Genomic DNA, 16,012 nt, shown 5'->3' with positions numbered 1-16,012 from the left:
TTCCCAGCCAGTCATTCTTTGATTCAAATATTGTTTTAAACAAATCAAATGTTGTTTCTTTGTTTGTTTGTTTCCAAATCTCTCTCTCTCTCGTTATTCTGGTTCTTTGATTAAATATATATTTGACCTTTTGACCTTATCTTATATGTCTTTTATCTGTTTTCTGCATTTTCCATTAAATTTTTTTTTTTAACATTTATTTATTGTTGAGAGACAGAGAGAGACAGAGTGTGAGCAGGGAAGGGGCAGAGAGAGAGGGAGACACAGAATCTGAAGCAAGTTCCAGGCTCTGGGCTGTCAACACAGAGCCTGATGTGGGGCTCAAACTCATGAACTGTGAGATCATGACCTGAGCTGAAGTCAGACACTTAACCGACTGAGCTACCCAGGCACCCCATTTTTAAAAAAATTTTTTAATGTTTATTTATTTTTGAGAGACAGAGAGCACGAGCGGGGAAGGGGCAGAGGGAGAGGGAGACACAGAATCCGAAGCAGGCTCCAGGCTCTGAGCTGTCAGTACAGAGCCCGATGTGGGGCTTGAACCCACAAGAACCGTGGGATCATGACCTGAGCCGAAGTCAGATGCTTAACCGACTGAGCCACCCAGGCACCCCTGCATTTTCCATTTTTTTAAATGCTCCCTGTTCTTCATTCTGGATATTTTATACTGAACACTTTTACTGATCTTCACAAATACTGAATTTAATCTGCCTTTAGAATCATCTATTGGCATATTTATTCATTTAGTTGTTTTTGCTTATTTCTACTAGAATCTTAACTCCTTCAGGTAGAGTCCAGTCCTTTTATAAAAGTCTCCATATTGTCATCTATTTTCTTGAACCTATTAGTCTCCTAGAAAACCCACTAGACCAAAAGAGTTTGGTAGGAAATAAATCTGCTGAAGGATGACTGCTATCCTGGCCTATTAAATCTCATTTCTACAAGAGGGAACACTAAACACAAGATAGAAAGGTTAAAAAGCAATGAGAATTATATATAACAAAAGAGAGGATGAGCTGCATTTATGACACAAAATGGTTAAGAATTTAAATGCTGAATAAAACTTTAGTGATAATGTCAGCAAAACCCACCATAGTGTCTAATGTCGCACACCTAATGAACACTCAGTAAGTCTATCTAATGAATGTATTCTCTGGATGAGTAAATCAAGCCCAGATGACCTGCCCAGGAACCATTATGCAAGCATGGCTAAAATGGAGCTCAGTTCAGCAGAATGTCACAGAATCATCATCTCTATAAAGTATCTTCCATTGACACATATTCCTTTGTTTACTAGACTTTTTATTATAAAAATTTAAAACATATGTACAGTAAATGGAATATTTATATATGCAAAGTAATGAATCCCATGAAAATATCATCAAAGTTCAAAATTCTTCAACATTCTAATTATTATTTTGTGTAATTATTATTTCATTGGATTACCTACTCACCAACCCTCAATTTACAATTTTTTTCACAAAATTTTTGAGGTAGAACTTACAAACATTGAAAAGAAAAATCTAACTGTACAATGTTGGCAAGTAGATCCACTCATGTAACTGTACTGTTATGGACTGAATTGTGTTTCCTTAAGATTCAGTTTGAAGCCCTAACCCCCAATGTAACTGTATTTGGAGACAGGGCCCATGAGGAGATAGTAAAGGTAAAGTGAGAGCATCAGGCTGGGGCCTTAATCTGACAGGGTGTCCTTATACAGTAAGAGGAAGAGACACAGAGATGTCTCTTTGCACACAAAAAGGAAGGGCCATATGAGCACACAGCCAGATGGTAGCCACCTATAAGCCAAGAGAAGAGGCTTCAGAATGAGACCTAACTGGCAAGCACCTTGATCTTGGACTTCAGCTCCCAGAACTGTGAGAAATACATTTTTGTTGTTTAAGCCTCCCAATGTATGGTATTTTCTCATGACAGCCCTAGCAGACGAACACATACCCTAGAATGACAGAGAACATTCTTATCTACCCAGAAAATTTCCTCATCTTTCTTTCCAGACTATCCCTGATGCTCTTCTTCCTACTGTTGAGACAACAACTATTTTGATTTTTTTTAATTTTAATTTAATTTAATTTTTTTTTATTTTAGAGAGAGAAAATGCAAGCAGGGGAAAGCAGCAGAGGGAGAGATAATCTTAAGCAGGCTCCTTGGTATGGAGCCCGATGTAGGGCTCATTCCCATGACCCCAGGATCATGACTTGAGCCGAAATCAAGAGTTGGACACTCAACTGACTGAGCCAGCCAGGCGCCCCAGCGGTTTTATTTTTATTTTTTAAACTTATTTATTTTTGAGAGAGACAGAGACAGTGTGAGTGGGAGAGGGGCAGAGAGAAGTGACAAAGGATCCCAAGAGAATCCCATGAGATTATCACCTGAGCTGAAACCAAGAATTGGATGCTTAACCAAGTGAACCACCAAGTGCCCTTGATTTTTTTAACCTTATATTTATTTTGTCTGCTTAAGAAATTCATATAAATGAAATAATTCAGAATATTGTCTTTTGGTGTTTTTTTGCTCAATATTATGTCTGTGAGACTCATCGGTGTTGTGTGAATATGTAGTTCATTCCTTCTCATTGTTCAGTAGGATTTGATTGCATGAATATATCACAGTTTATCTGTTCTCATGATGATGGACATTTGAGTTGATTCCCATTTTTGGCTATTGTGAATAGAGCTGCTATGTGCATTCTTATACAAGCCTTTTTATGGCGTAAGTTTTGATTTCTCAGATAATGCTTAGGCATGGAATCGCTGAGTTAAAGAGTAAGTGTGTGTTTAACTTCATAAGAAACTGCCAAACCTTTTCCCAAAGTGGTTGTTACCATTTTATGTTCCTACTAGGGATGCTTAAGAGTCTGGTTGCCCTCCATCTTTGTCAGCATTTGGGTTTTCAGTGTTTTTAATTTTAGCCATTCTCGTGTGTATGTAGTGGTATCTCATTGGGATTTTGGTTTACACATCCCTAATGATTAATAATGTGGAACACTTGTCTTATGTACTCATTGGCCATTTGTAATTTTCCTTTGTGAAGTATCTTCTGTAGATTTACCTTTTTTAATCATTTACTATTATTATTTTGTTGTTGTCATAATTCATTATATGTTCTAGATATAAGTTCTTTGTCAATCATAGGATTTATAGTTATTTGCCTATTTGTTTTCTTAATATTGTCTTTTGATGAGCACAAGTTTTAAATTTTGATGAAGTCTAATTCATCAACATTTTCTTCAGTAGTTATCACTTTTTGCATTCTGCCTAAGAAATCTTTGTCCACTCTCAGGTTGTGAAAATATTCTCCTATGTTTCTTGGAAAGGTTTATGGTTTTATTTTTATGTTGTGGTGTATGATCTTTTTTTAGGTCTTATTTATTTATTTATTTATTTATTTATTTATTTATTTATATTTTAGTTAATATACAGTGCAATATTGGTTTCAGGAGTAGAATTCAGTGACTCATCACTTACAAACAGCACCCACGTCACAAGTGCCCTCCTTACTACCCATCACCCATCTAGCCCCTCTGCCATTCACCTCCCTCCATCAACTCTCAGTTTGTTCTCTATTGTTAAGAGTCTCTTGTGGTTTGTTTCCCTTTATTAACACACTTGAGGTCACACTGTATATTTACATTTTAACTTGTCCCCCTCCTTGTATTTCATCAGCTTTTCATAGATCATTCAAAATACTTTATGAATAATGTTAGGGGCTATATAATTTTCTGTATTGTGGGTGTTCCATAATTTATTTAACTACTTATGTTTGAACATTTACGTTGTTCTCTCTTTTTTTCTGTTATAAATAATATTTGTAATGGAAAAGGTAGGCTTTTTGCATATCTATGTGCATTTTGGATAATCTTTCTTTGCGTGCATTCCTAGAAGGGGAATTACTGGGCCCAGCAGTACAGAATATCTTTAAGACTCTTAATGCATATTATATTCCCAAAATGCTTTCTGGGAAAGAATGTGACAACTTAAATCCCCTCCGACAGCATATGAGGATAGCTATCTCACCATAGCCTCTCATAGAGTACTGTAAATCTTTTCCTTTGACATGTTAAGGAAGATAGTGTCAATTTGTATTTTTTATTAATGAGTTTGAATTTTTTTTTTAATTTTAAGTTTCCTTATTTTAATTCCAGTATAGTTAACGTGCAGTGTTATGTTAGTTTCAGGTGTACAATATAGTGATTTGTCAATTCTATACATTACTCAGTGCTCATCGTGATAAGTTTACTCTTAAAATGAGTGAACATTGAGTAGGGGGATGGGTTAAATGGGTGATGGGCATTAAGGAGGGCACTTGTTGGGATGAGCACTGGGTGTTACAAGTAAGTGATGAATCACTAAATTCTACTCCTGAAACCATTATTACACTACATGTTAACTAACTTGGATTTAAATTTTAAAAAACCCAGTAAAAAATAGATTTATTAAACTTGTTTTCCTTAATTTTGAATAGTCAATTCATATTCTATGCTCACTTATTTATGGTTTATCTATACGGCCTCTACCTTTATTTTCTATCAGTTTGTAACAGAAATGTATGTATTAAACCTGTTAATCTTTTGTTTTATTTTACTGTATGCTCATATTATTGTCAGTTTTTACTTGAGAATTTTGCTTATGATTTTTGATATTGTTAGTGATTCTAGCCAAAATTATTGCCAGTACTATAAAGATATTTAGGAATATACCAATTAAAAAATTTCAGGGGCACCTGGGTGGCTCAGTTGGTTGGGTGTCCGACTTAGTCTCAGGTCATGGTCTTGTGGTTCATTAGTTCAAGCCCCACATCAGGCTCTGTGCTGACAGCTCCTGCTTCAGATTCTGTGTGTGTGTGTGTGTGTGTGTGTGTGTGTGTGTGTGTGTCTCTGCCCCACCCCTGCATGTACTTTGTGTCTCTCTCTCTCCTTCTCTAAAATAAATAAACATTAAAAAAATTTTTTTTTAAATTTCAGAGGCGGGGGAAGGTAGTAGGAGTGAGCTAAGCATAGTGGCTTTCACTGGGATGGCAGAGTAAGGACTTTCATATTTGACACACTCAGAGATTACTAGGTATTCATGAATAGGTCCCATGTTTTATCTTCTGCTTGTTTCCCCATGTATAAAATACAGCTAACACTACATACCTTATGAATTAATACTAAAAATTTATGTGAGTTCTGGATGATTGCACAGGATAATTAAATGCAAAGTATTACACCTATAAGCTATTTTAGCTTGCACATTGTGTGCTAAGTAGAGACCCATTTTCTTTTTTTCATATATTTGTAGGAGATAAAAATGTCATAAAAATGCATGTATCATTTCACTTTTATGACAAAAGTAAATTTATTATATTTAAGATAAACAGCTCCCTAAAAGGAAAGATGTGTCGTTGGTAGAAGATTCAATTACCATTATATGTAATACCCTAGGAAAATTGAGGAAGAAAGAAAAGTCTTAATGAAGAGAATGCATTCTAAAGACATGGTTTGTATCAGGCACAGCTCTGCTTTCTGACGTCTTACCATGTGCAGCTACTCCCCTTGGTAGGTAATACCAGAATTCACTGATATTCATTATGGATTCAAACCATCTTATTTATATCCAATTGCCTCCTTTATATTATGTAATTATAGTCTCATGGAGTTACAGACCTGGAAGATTGGAAGACTATCTTGTCTAGTTTTGTTGTTGTAAGAACTGAGGACTAAGGAGTTTTAGTATTTTCTTAAGAACTAGTATTTCCTAAAAACTAAATCTAGAGCCTAGATGAGACCTAAAATCTTTTGCTTCTACTCTGGAGTTTTCCATAACTCTATATTGAGTAAAGGAAGTTAGTAAGTAAATTTTTAAGTTTTTTAAAAAATGTGTTTATTTTGAGAGACACAGAGACAGTGCAAGTGGGGGAGGAGCAGAGAAGAGAGGTTGAGAGAGAATCCCAAGCAGGCTCCACACTGCCAATGCAGAGCCCAACATGGGGCTTGAACCCACATAGCTGTGAGATCATGACCTGAGCCAAAACCCAGATCTGGTGCTCAACCAACTGAGCCATCCAGGCGTTCCAGTAAGTAAATTTTTAAAAGTACAGCTACCTCAAAATGAAAAAATAGGGCATTGAAAAATTTGTACTTTTTAGCTTAAGGTTCACTTGTCCAAGAGCCACTTGTTTTCTCGTTCTAAAGCAATGATTTTATTATGTTCTAATATAATAGGAAAGAAACTACCAAACTCAACATGTAGAAAATAATGTGTTTAAAAAGAGATGCAAAGGGGTGCCTGGCTGGCTCAGTTGGTAAGAACATGGGGCTCTTGATCTTGGGGTTGTGAGTTCAAGCCCCATGGTAGGGTGTAGAGCCTACTTAAAGAAAGAGGTGCAAATTACGACTTTCAGACAGTTTGCCCTTTGCTTATAGAATGGATTCTGCTTTATAAGGCTCACTCCCAGATGTCAGAAAGCAAATTTTTTGGAAGTATTTTCCATTTGCTGCTTAAGAAAAATGTCTACCTCTGAAAACCTCTTTTAAATTTACTTCAGAGGAAAAAATATCTGCTGCGAAGACTCTTCAGCTTATTTGTGAAAAATGAATTGTCATTTCATTTTAGAACAAGGTAAACAAAGCCATAAAAAGCATTGCTCAGAACTGTCAGAGATGCATACGGCTTTTAAATCAGAAGGAAAGCTCAATGCTGTGCTTTAAACCAGTGCTTTGTTGTGGCAAACTAAGTAGTTGAAATGATGAATTAAAAAAAAAAAACATTCTAGTGTTACAGTGATAAACATGCTATCTACACTCTTGTTAACTACTGCAGAGCATGACAAATGGAACTGATCCCCTGACCTTTGCAGAATGAACTCCTTTCTGTAGGCTATGCGGAAAGCTTGTTATTATCTAGATTTATTTTAAGTTAGATGGACTGTTGTTTGGACAAAATGTAGTTCCAGTAGTTGTCAGTAAAAAACGGACCCAACTAGATGCTATTAATTTAGTTACTTCCCTTGCAAACATATTTCATGTGCACATGAGTATCTATATGGACATCCTGGAAGACAAGGGAGTCTGAAGCTTTTTGAGAATATTTCTGAAAATTAATCAGAAAGTAAGATATTGAATACAGGATTTTTTTTTAATGTCTATTTATTTTTGAGCAAGACAGAGACAATGCGAGTAGGTTAGGGGCAGAGAGAGCGGGAGACACAGAATCCGAAGCAGGCTCCAGGCTCCGAGCTGTCAGCACAGAGCCTGTTTTGGGGCCCGAGCTCACAGAACTATGAGATCATGACCTGAGCCGAAGTCAGACGCTCAACCGACTGAGACACCCAGGAGCCGCAATACAGGATTTTTTAAAGTTTGTTTGTTTGTTTGTTTGTTTATTGCCCTAGCAGAGGACAGGCAGAGACAAAGGGAGAGAGAGAATCCAAAGCAGGTTCCCTGCTGTCAGCACAGAGCCTCAGGTGGGGCTCAAACCTATGAACTGAGGAGAGAACCTGACCTGAAATGAAATCAAGAGTTGGATGCTTAACTGACTGAGCTACCCAGGTGCCCCTTGAATACAGGATTTAAAAAATGTTTATATATTTATTTTGAGAGGGGGCAGGGAGGGGCAGAGTGAGAGAGAATCCCAAGCAGAGTCTGTGCCTTCAGTGCTGAACCAACACAGGGCTCGATCTTACAAATCATGAGATCATGACCTGAGCCAAAACCAAGAGTCAGACACTTAACCAACTGAGCCACCCAGGGGCCCAATTGTTTTTTTGAAGATGGGATTTTTGATGTACAGTCAATATATTTAACTTGGTGGGCCCAGCTCAGCAAAGTTGCCCGTTTTTTCCTGTCACACTCTTCTACAGAACATTAAAGTATTTTAATTAGATGTTCCCAGAATAAACTTTAGTTCCAATACTTGGAGTCACTTATTCTGTTTTACTGAATTAAGTGTCTATTGTGTGTGTTTTGAAAATTTGAACCAGTGACTGTACCAATGATTTGGTGTAGGCTTTTTAAGTGTAAGCCCATTTCAGAAGTGAATAAGCTTGGCTGTGGAGGAAGAGTATTGAGCTTCTTAGCAGATTGCAAGGGCTGATGGTAGAGTGCTGGACCTCTAGAATTCAGTTTCTGGTGTCAGGTTCAGAGCTCTCTGAACCTATGCTAAGAAAGAGTTCCATCTGTAGAAGCACTGGGAAAAGGTAAAGCTTGGTGTTTTCATTTTGTCACATTTTTCTTAATGAAAATGGAAATAGAGATGTTGTTAAATAACTACATTTACCAAACAGTTCTTTTTTTGGGGATTTAACTCAGCAGGGAATCTATTATAGTTTCCCCTTTCTAGGTCAAAAAGAAATATTCCAACAGCGCTCAGGAGATTTTGAAGTATGCATCACAACTCCCAAAAGGAATTATAAAATCAGAAGTGGGATTGCTTAACTAATGATTAGAGTGAAGAAATGCTGCTCCTATTCTAACAAGCTTTGGTATTAACTTGACATGTGTCTCACTTAGGTCGGTAGAGTCGGTGCTGCAGAATTAGTTTTTGGCAATATGCTCTATGATGCTTAAAGGAAAGATTGGTGTTGACTGTGTCGAGAGCAGCATCAAGGGTCTTGCTGGCATAGAGCCGTAGGGTGGAATGAGGACACATATGCTCTGTGGGGATAAAGATGGTCCCTGACAAATATTGAAATAATGTGACCGCTACATGGTAATTACTTTGCAATTTTTGCCTCTGAATGGAGCTTCTTGTTAAACAAGAAAAGACAAAATATCCAAACATGAAACTGCTTAAGAATTTAACTAAAACTCCAGTGAGAAATAGAAACACAAGCAGGATGACAATGATTATTCAGAGTAGTGACTGTCACCCAGTTTCCTGATGATTATGTCTATTCATGTTGAAGTTCATGTTGAAGGAGATTTCATGCTGAAGGAGATTTGTGCTCCTTGAAATACAGCAACCAGGAAAGACCACTCCATTGGATCCAGCTCTAATCATTTCTAGAACATTAATCACAGACCAAGTCAAACATTTATTCACAGCAAACTATTAATTGATATTTTCTACAGGATTACTTTTTTGAGCTTTTTAATTATATATATATATATATATATATATATATATATATATATATATATACATATACATGTATATGTATATGTATATATATATATATATATATACACACACACACACACACACACACACACATATACATATATGTATGAAATAAATAGAAATCTTTATTTGGGATAGAAAGGATGATATATTAGTCAACATCTCATTTGTTCTACAGTTATTTCCTTCTTTGAGTCCGTGTTTTAGGTCACCATGCATATGTGGGTAAATTCAATCAATAATCAACAGTTTAGTTTTTTCCTGTAGTAATTGTTCCATTTAAGACTAATGTTTTATTTAACCAAGGTTAGTATTATTACCCTTAATGGATATGTATGACATTGAGCAATTTGTTTAACCCTATTAAGCTTTAGAATTTTTTCAGTTATAAAAGGGATGAAAAAATACTAACAAATATAGTCGGCCTCACAAAGTTGTACTGGGTGGTAGGAGATAGTATCCATGAAGTGTTAAACACAGGACTGGCACATAATAAACATTCAATAAATGAATTATATTGGTATTATTAATGATGTAGTAAAACTGAGGATGTGTGTGTGTGTGTGTGTGCGCGCGTGCACACATTTGAGTGTATGTGTGTTTTGCCTACAAAAGCTTGTCTATTTTTCCTTAGGTTTGGTGCTTTAAAACAAAACCTTTTGGAATTTCTAAAAACACATAAGGAACAGACTTCACTGAACAAACATTGTCTTTAGAATTACAGTAGTATGGAAGCATATTATGAATATTTAGTGTGGATTGTTTGAAAATAACAATGTGAGAACTTCTATTAAAAATCTTGGTTTGGGGGCACCTGGGTGGCTCAGTCTGTTAAGCATCCAACTTTGGCTCACATCATTATCTCATGGCTCATGAGTTTGAGCCCCATGTTGGGCTTTGTGCTGACAGCTTGGAGACTGAAGCCTGCTTTGGATTCTGTCTCCCTCTCCCTCTGTTCCTCCCCTGTTTGTGCTCTCTCTCTCTCTCTCAGATATAAATAAAATTTTTTTTAAATAAAAAAAGCCCTGCTCCAAAACATGAATAGAGGTCAACTAAAGCAGCTAGAATATATGACTCCATACCTGTTCTATTTTTAATGAGTTCTTAATATGGAAACCTTTGAAGGAGAGTTTCTTCTCCAACAGAAAATATGTATAGATATTACATTGGATTTAAAAATTATTTTTCTGTAGTGCCTGGCTACCTTAGGTGGTGGAGCATGTGACTCTTGATCTTGGGGTTGTAAGTTCAAGCACCACTTTGGGTATAGAGATTACTTAAGAATAAAATCTTAAAAAAGAATAAAAATTCTCTTTTCTAAAATGATTCTTCTATGTTATCACATTAGTAAGGTCTTCAAAAATACCTTTTTAAAAAAATTTCTAGCCTCAAATGATAAACACCATTTAAAAAATATTCCTTTTAGGGGCGCCTGGGTGGCTCAGCCAGGTAAGCAGCCAAGTTCAGCTCAGGTCATGATCTCGTGGTCTGTGAGTTCGAGCCCTGTGTCAGGCTCTGTGCTGACAGCTCAGAGCCTGGAGCCTGCTTTGGATTCTGTGTCTTCCTCTCTCTCTCTGCCGCTCCCCACTCAAGCTCTGTCTCTGTCTTAAAAATAAATAAATGTTAAAAAAGTTTTTTAAAAATTTCCTTTTATTGCAGTATAATTGACCTATATAACATTATATTAGTTTCAGATGTAGTTTCAGATACAATGTAATGATTCAAAATTTGCATATTCTGTGACATGATCACCACAATAAGTCTAGTTAACATCCGTCATCATCCATAGTTACAGATTTTTTTCTTGTGTTGAAAAATTTAAAGATTTATTCTCTTAGGAACTTTCAAATATGTAATAAATACAGTTTTTATTTGTTGTTTGTTTCAATTTTTATTTAAATTTGAGTGAGTTAACATATAATGTGATATTAATTTCAGGACTAGAATTTAGTGATTCATCACTTACATATAATAGCCAGTGCTCATCCCACCAAGTGCCCTCCTTAATGCCCATCACCCAGGTAGCCCATCCCCCCACCCACCACCCTTCCAAGAACCCTCTGTTTGTTCGTTCTCTATAGTTAAGAGTCTCTTTTACGGTTTCTCTCTCTCTCTCTCTCTCTCTCTCTCTCTCTCTCTCTCTTTTCTTTCCCCTATGTTCATCTGTTTTGCTTCTTAAATTCCACATATGAATGAAATCATAAAGTATTTTTCTCTGGCTGACTTATTTTGTATTATGCTATATATATATAGAGCATAATACACTCTAGCTCAATCCACGTCATTACAAATGGTAACATTTCATTATTTTTTATGACTAATATTCCATTATATATAGATAGATATAGATATAGGTATAGATATAGATATAGATACACACACACACCCCACATCTTCTTTATACATTCATCAGTTGATGGACATTTGGGCTCCTTCCATAATTTGACAATTGTTGATAATGCTGCTATAAACATTGGGGTGCATGTGCTCATTTGAATCAGTGCTTTTGTATCCTTTGGGTAATGCCTAGTAGTGCAATTGCTGGGTAGTTCTATTTTTAACCTTTTTTAAAAATTAAAAAAAAATTTATATTAGAGAGAGAGAGAGAGAGAGAAAGAGTGTGTGTGTTTGTCTGTGTGTGAATGGGAGAGAGGGGCAGAGGGAGAGAGAGTGCAAATCTCAAGCAGGTTCCGTGCTCAGTGCGGAGGATTATGACCTAAGTTGAAATCAAGTCAGATGCTCCACCCAGGCACCCCTATTTTTATCTTTTTGAGGAACCACGATACTGTTCTCCAGAGTGGTTGCCCAGGTTGCATTCCCACCAACAGTGTAAGAGAGTTCCCCTTTCTATTCATCCTTGCTAACATCTGTTGTTTCTTGTGTTGTTAATTTTAGTCATTCTAACAGGTGTGAGATGATATCTCATTGTAGTTTTGATTTGCGTTTTCCTGATGATGAATGATGTTGAACATCTTTTCATGTGTCTGTTAGCTATCTGTATGTCTTCTTTGGAAAAATGTCTATTCATGTCTCCTGGGTCTTGACTCTATTTTTTTTGTTTTTTTGGGTGTTCAGTTTGCTAAGTTCTTTATAGATTTTGGATACTAACCCCTTATCAGATATGTCATTTGCAAATACCTTCTCCCATTCCAGACATTCCCTTTTAGTTTTGTTGTGCAGAAGCTTTTTGTCTTGATGAAGTCCCCATAGTTCATTTTTGCTTTTGTTTCCCTTGCCTCTAGAGCCATGTCTAGTAAGAAGTTGCTATGGCTGATGTCAAGGAGGTTGCTGCCTGTGTTCTTCTCTACGATTTTGATGGTTTCCTATCTCATGTTCAGGTCTTTCATCTATTTTGAGTTTATTTTTGTATGTATAGTGTAAGAAAGTGGTCCAGATTCATCCTTTCCATGTTGCTGTCTAGTTTACCAACACCATTTGTTGAAGAGACTGTTTTTTCCCCTTTGGATATTCTTTCCTGCTTGGTCAAAGACTAGTTGACCCTAGTTGTGGGTCTGTTTCTGGATTTTCTATTCTATTCCATTGATCTGAGTGTCTGTTTTGTGCCAGTGCCTACTATCTTGATGACTACAGCTTTGTAATGTAGCTTGAAGTCTGAAATCGTGATGCCTCCAGCTTTGCTCTTCTTTTTCAAGATTGCTTTGGCTGTTTGGGGTCTTTTGTGGTTCCATACATATTTTAGGATTGTTTGTTTTAGCTCTGTGAAAAATGCTGGTGTAATTTTGATGGGGATTGCATTGAATGTGTAGATTGCTTTTGGTAGTATAGACATTTTAACAATACTTGTTCTTCTGATCCATGAGCACAGATAGAATGGTTTTCCATTTCTTTGTGTCATTTCAATTCCTTTCATATGTCTTCTCTAGTGTTCAGAGTACAGATCTTTTACCTCTTTGATAAGGTTTATTCCTAGGTATTTTATGGTTTTGGTGCAATTGTGAATGGGATCAATTCCTTGATTTCTTTTTCTGCTGCTTCATTATTGGTGTAGTCACCATGCTGTACATTATATCTTCATGACTTATTCATTTTAAAACTGGAAGTTTATACCATTTGACAACCATCACCCATTTCCCACACCCTACCTGTGGCAACCACCAGTCTGTTCTCTGTATCTATGAACTTGGTTTTGTATTTGGGTTCAGCATAGAAGTAAGATCATACGGTGTGTGTCTTTCTTTGACTTACTTCACATAGCATAGTGCCTTCAAGTTGCATCCATGTTGTTGCAAATGGCAAGATTTCATTCTTGTCTTTACAACTGCATAATATTCCTGTGTGTGTATATCACGTTTTCTTTATCCATTCATCTATCTTTATTTATTTATTTATTTATTTATTTATTTATTTATATCTATCTATATAATTCTATATACATATTCTATATATATATATTCTATGTAGTCTGTATATATTCTATATATATAATATATATTTTAATTCTATATATATTATATATATTATTTTAATTCCATAGTTTTTAGTGTATAGATTTTTCATCTCTTTGGTTAGATTTATTCCTAGGTATTTTATGGGTTTGGGTGCAATTGAAAATGGGATCGATTCCTTGATTTTTCGTTCTGTTGCTTTATTGTTGGTGTATAGAAATGCAAACGATTTCTGTGCCTTGATTTTATAACTTGAGACTTTGCTGAATTCATGGGTCAGTTCTAGCAGCTTTTTGGTGGAAAGTTTTGGGTTTTCCATATACAGTATCATGTCATCTGCGAAGAGTGAAAGTTTGACCTCCTCCTGGCCGATTTGGATACCTTTTTATTTCTTTGTGTTGTCTGATTGCTGAGGCTAAGACTTCCAATACTATGTTGAATAACAGTGGCAAGAGTGGATATCTTTGTCTTATTCCTGACCTTAGGGGGAAAGCTCTCAGTTTTTCCCCATTGAGGATGATATTAGTGTTGGGTCTTTCATATATGGCTTTTATGATATAGAGGTATGATCCTTCTATCCCTACTTTCCTGAGAGTTTTTATTAGGAAAGGATGCTGTATTTCATCAAATGCTTTCTCTGCATCTATTGAGAGGATCATGTGGTTCTTGTCCTTACTTTTATTCATGTGATGAATCACATTGATTGTTGTGCAGATATTGAACCAGCCCTGCATCTCAGGTATAAATCCCACTTGGTTGTGGTGAGTAATTTTTTTAATGTATTGTTGGATCCGGTTGGCTAATACCTTGTTGAGGATTTTTACATCCATGTTCATCAGGAAAATTGGTCTATAGTTTTCCTTTTTAGTAGAGTCTTTGTCTGGTTTTGGAATCAAGGTAATGCTGGCTTCATAGAAAGAGTTAATAGGTGTTAATTCTTCCTTAAATGTTTGGTAGAATTCCCCTGGAAAGCCATCTGGCCCTGGACTCTTGTGTTTGGGGGAGACTTTTGATTACTAATTCGATTTCTTTATGGGTTATGAGTCTGTTCAAATTTTCTATTTCTTTCTGTTTTAGTTTTGGTAGTTTATATGTTTCTAGGAATTTGTCCTTTTCTTCCAGATAGCCCAATTTATTGGCATATAATTGCTCATAATATTCTCTTATTACTATTTGTATTTCTTATGTGTTGGTTGTGATCTCTCCTCTTTCACTCTTGATTTTATTTATTTGGGTCCTTCCTTTTTCTTTTTGATCAAACTGGCTAGTGGTTTATCAATTTTGTTAATTCTTTCAAAGAACCAGCTTCTGGTTTCATTGATCTGTTCTCCTGTTTTGTTTTGTTTTTTGTTTATTTCAATAGTATTGATTTCTGCTCTAATTGTTATTATTTCCTGTCTTCTGCTGGTACTGGGTTTTATTTGCTGTTCTTTTTCCAGCTCTTTAAGGTGTAAGGTTAGCTTGTGTATCTGAGACCTTTCTTCCTTCTTTAGGAAGGCCTGGATTGCTGTATACTTTCCTCTTATGACTGCTTTTGCTGCGTCCCAGAGGTTTGGGGCTGTGGTATTATCATTTTCATTGGCTTCCATGAATTTTTAAATTTCCTTTTTAACTTCTGGGTTAGGCCATTCATTCTTTAGTAGGTGTTCTTTAGTCTCCAAGTATTTACCTCTCCAAATTTTTTCTTGTGGCTAATTTCAAGTTTCATAGCGTTGTGGTCTGAAAATATGCACTGTAAGATCTCCATCTTTTTGTACTTGTTGAGGTCTGATTTGTGTCCCAGTATGTGATATTCTGGAGAACGTTCCATGTGCACTGGAGAAGAATGCATATTCTGCTGCTTTAGGATGAAATGTTCTGAATATACCTGTTAAGTCCATCTGCTCCATTGTGTCATTCAAAGCCATTGCTCCATTGTGTCATTCAAAGCCACTGTTACCTTGTTGATTTTCTGTTTAGATGATTGTCCACTGTTGTAAATGGGGTGTGGAAGTCCCCTACTATTATGGTGTTATTATCAATGAGTTTCTTTGTGATTAATTGATTTATATATTTGAGTGCTTCCACATTTGGAGTGTAAATGTTTACAATTGTTAGGTCTTCTTGGTGGATAGACCCCTTAATTATGATATAATGCCCTTCTTCATCTCTTGTCTTTATTTTAATGTCTAGACTATCTGATATAAGTATGGCTACTCCAGCTTTCTTTTCTCAATGATTAGCATGATAGATGATTCTCCATCCCCTTATTTTCAATCTGAAGGTGTCTTTAGGTCTAAAGTGGGTCTCTTATAACAGCATATAGATGGATCTTGTTTTCTTATCCATTCTGTTACCCTATGTCTTTTGATTCGACCATTTAGTCCATTGATGTTTAGAGTGAGTACCAAAAGATAAGAATTTATTGTAGAATTGGAGTTTCTGGTAGCATCATTGCTAGTCTTTGTTGCTTTTGGTCTTTTTTTTCCATCTTTTCTCCCCTCAGAGAGT

Source organism: Panthera leo, chromosome C2 (genome assembly GCF_018350215.1).
Source record: "Panthera leo isolate Ple1 chromosome C2, P.leo_Ple1_pat1.1, whole genome shotgun sequence".
NCBI classification, from domain to species: Eukaryota; Metazoa; Chordata; class Mammalia; order Carnivora; family Felidae; genus Panthera; species Panthera leo.
This window is presented reverse-complemented; position numbering follows the sequence as displayed.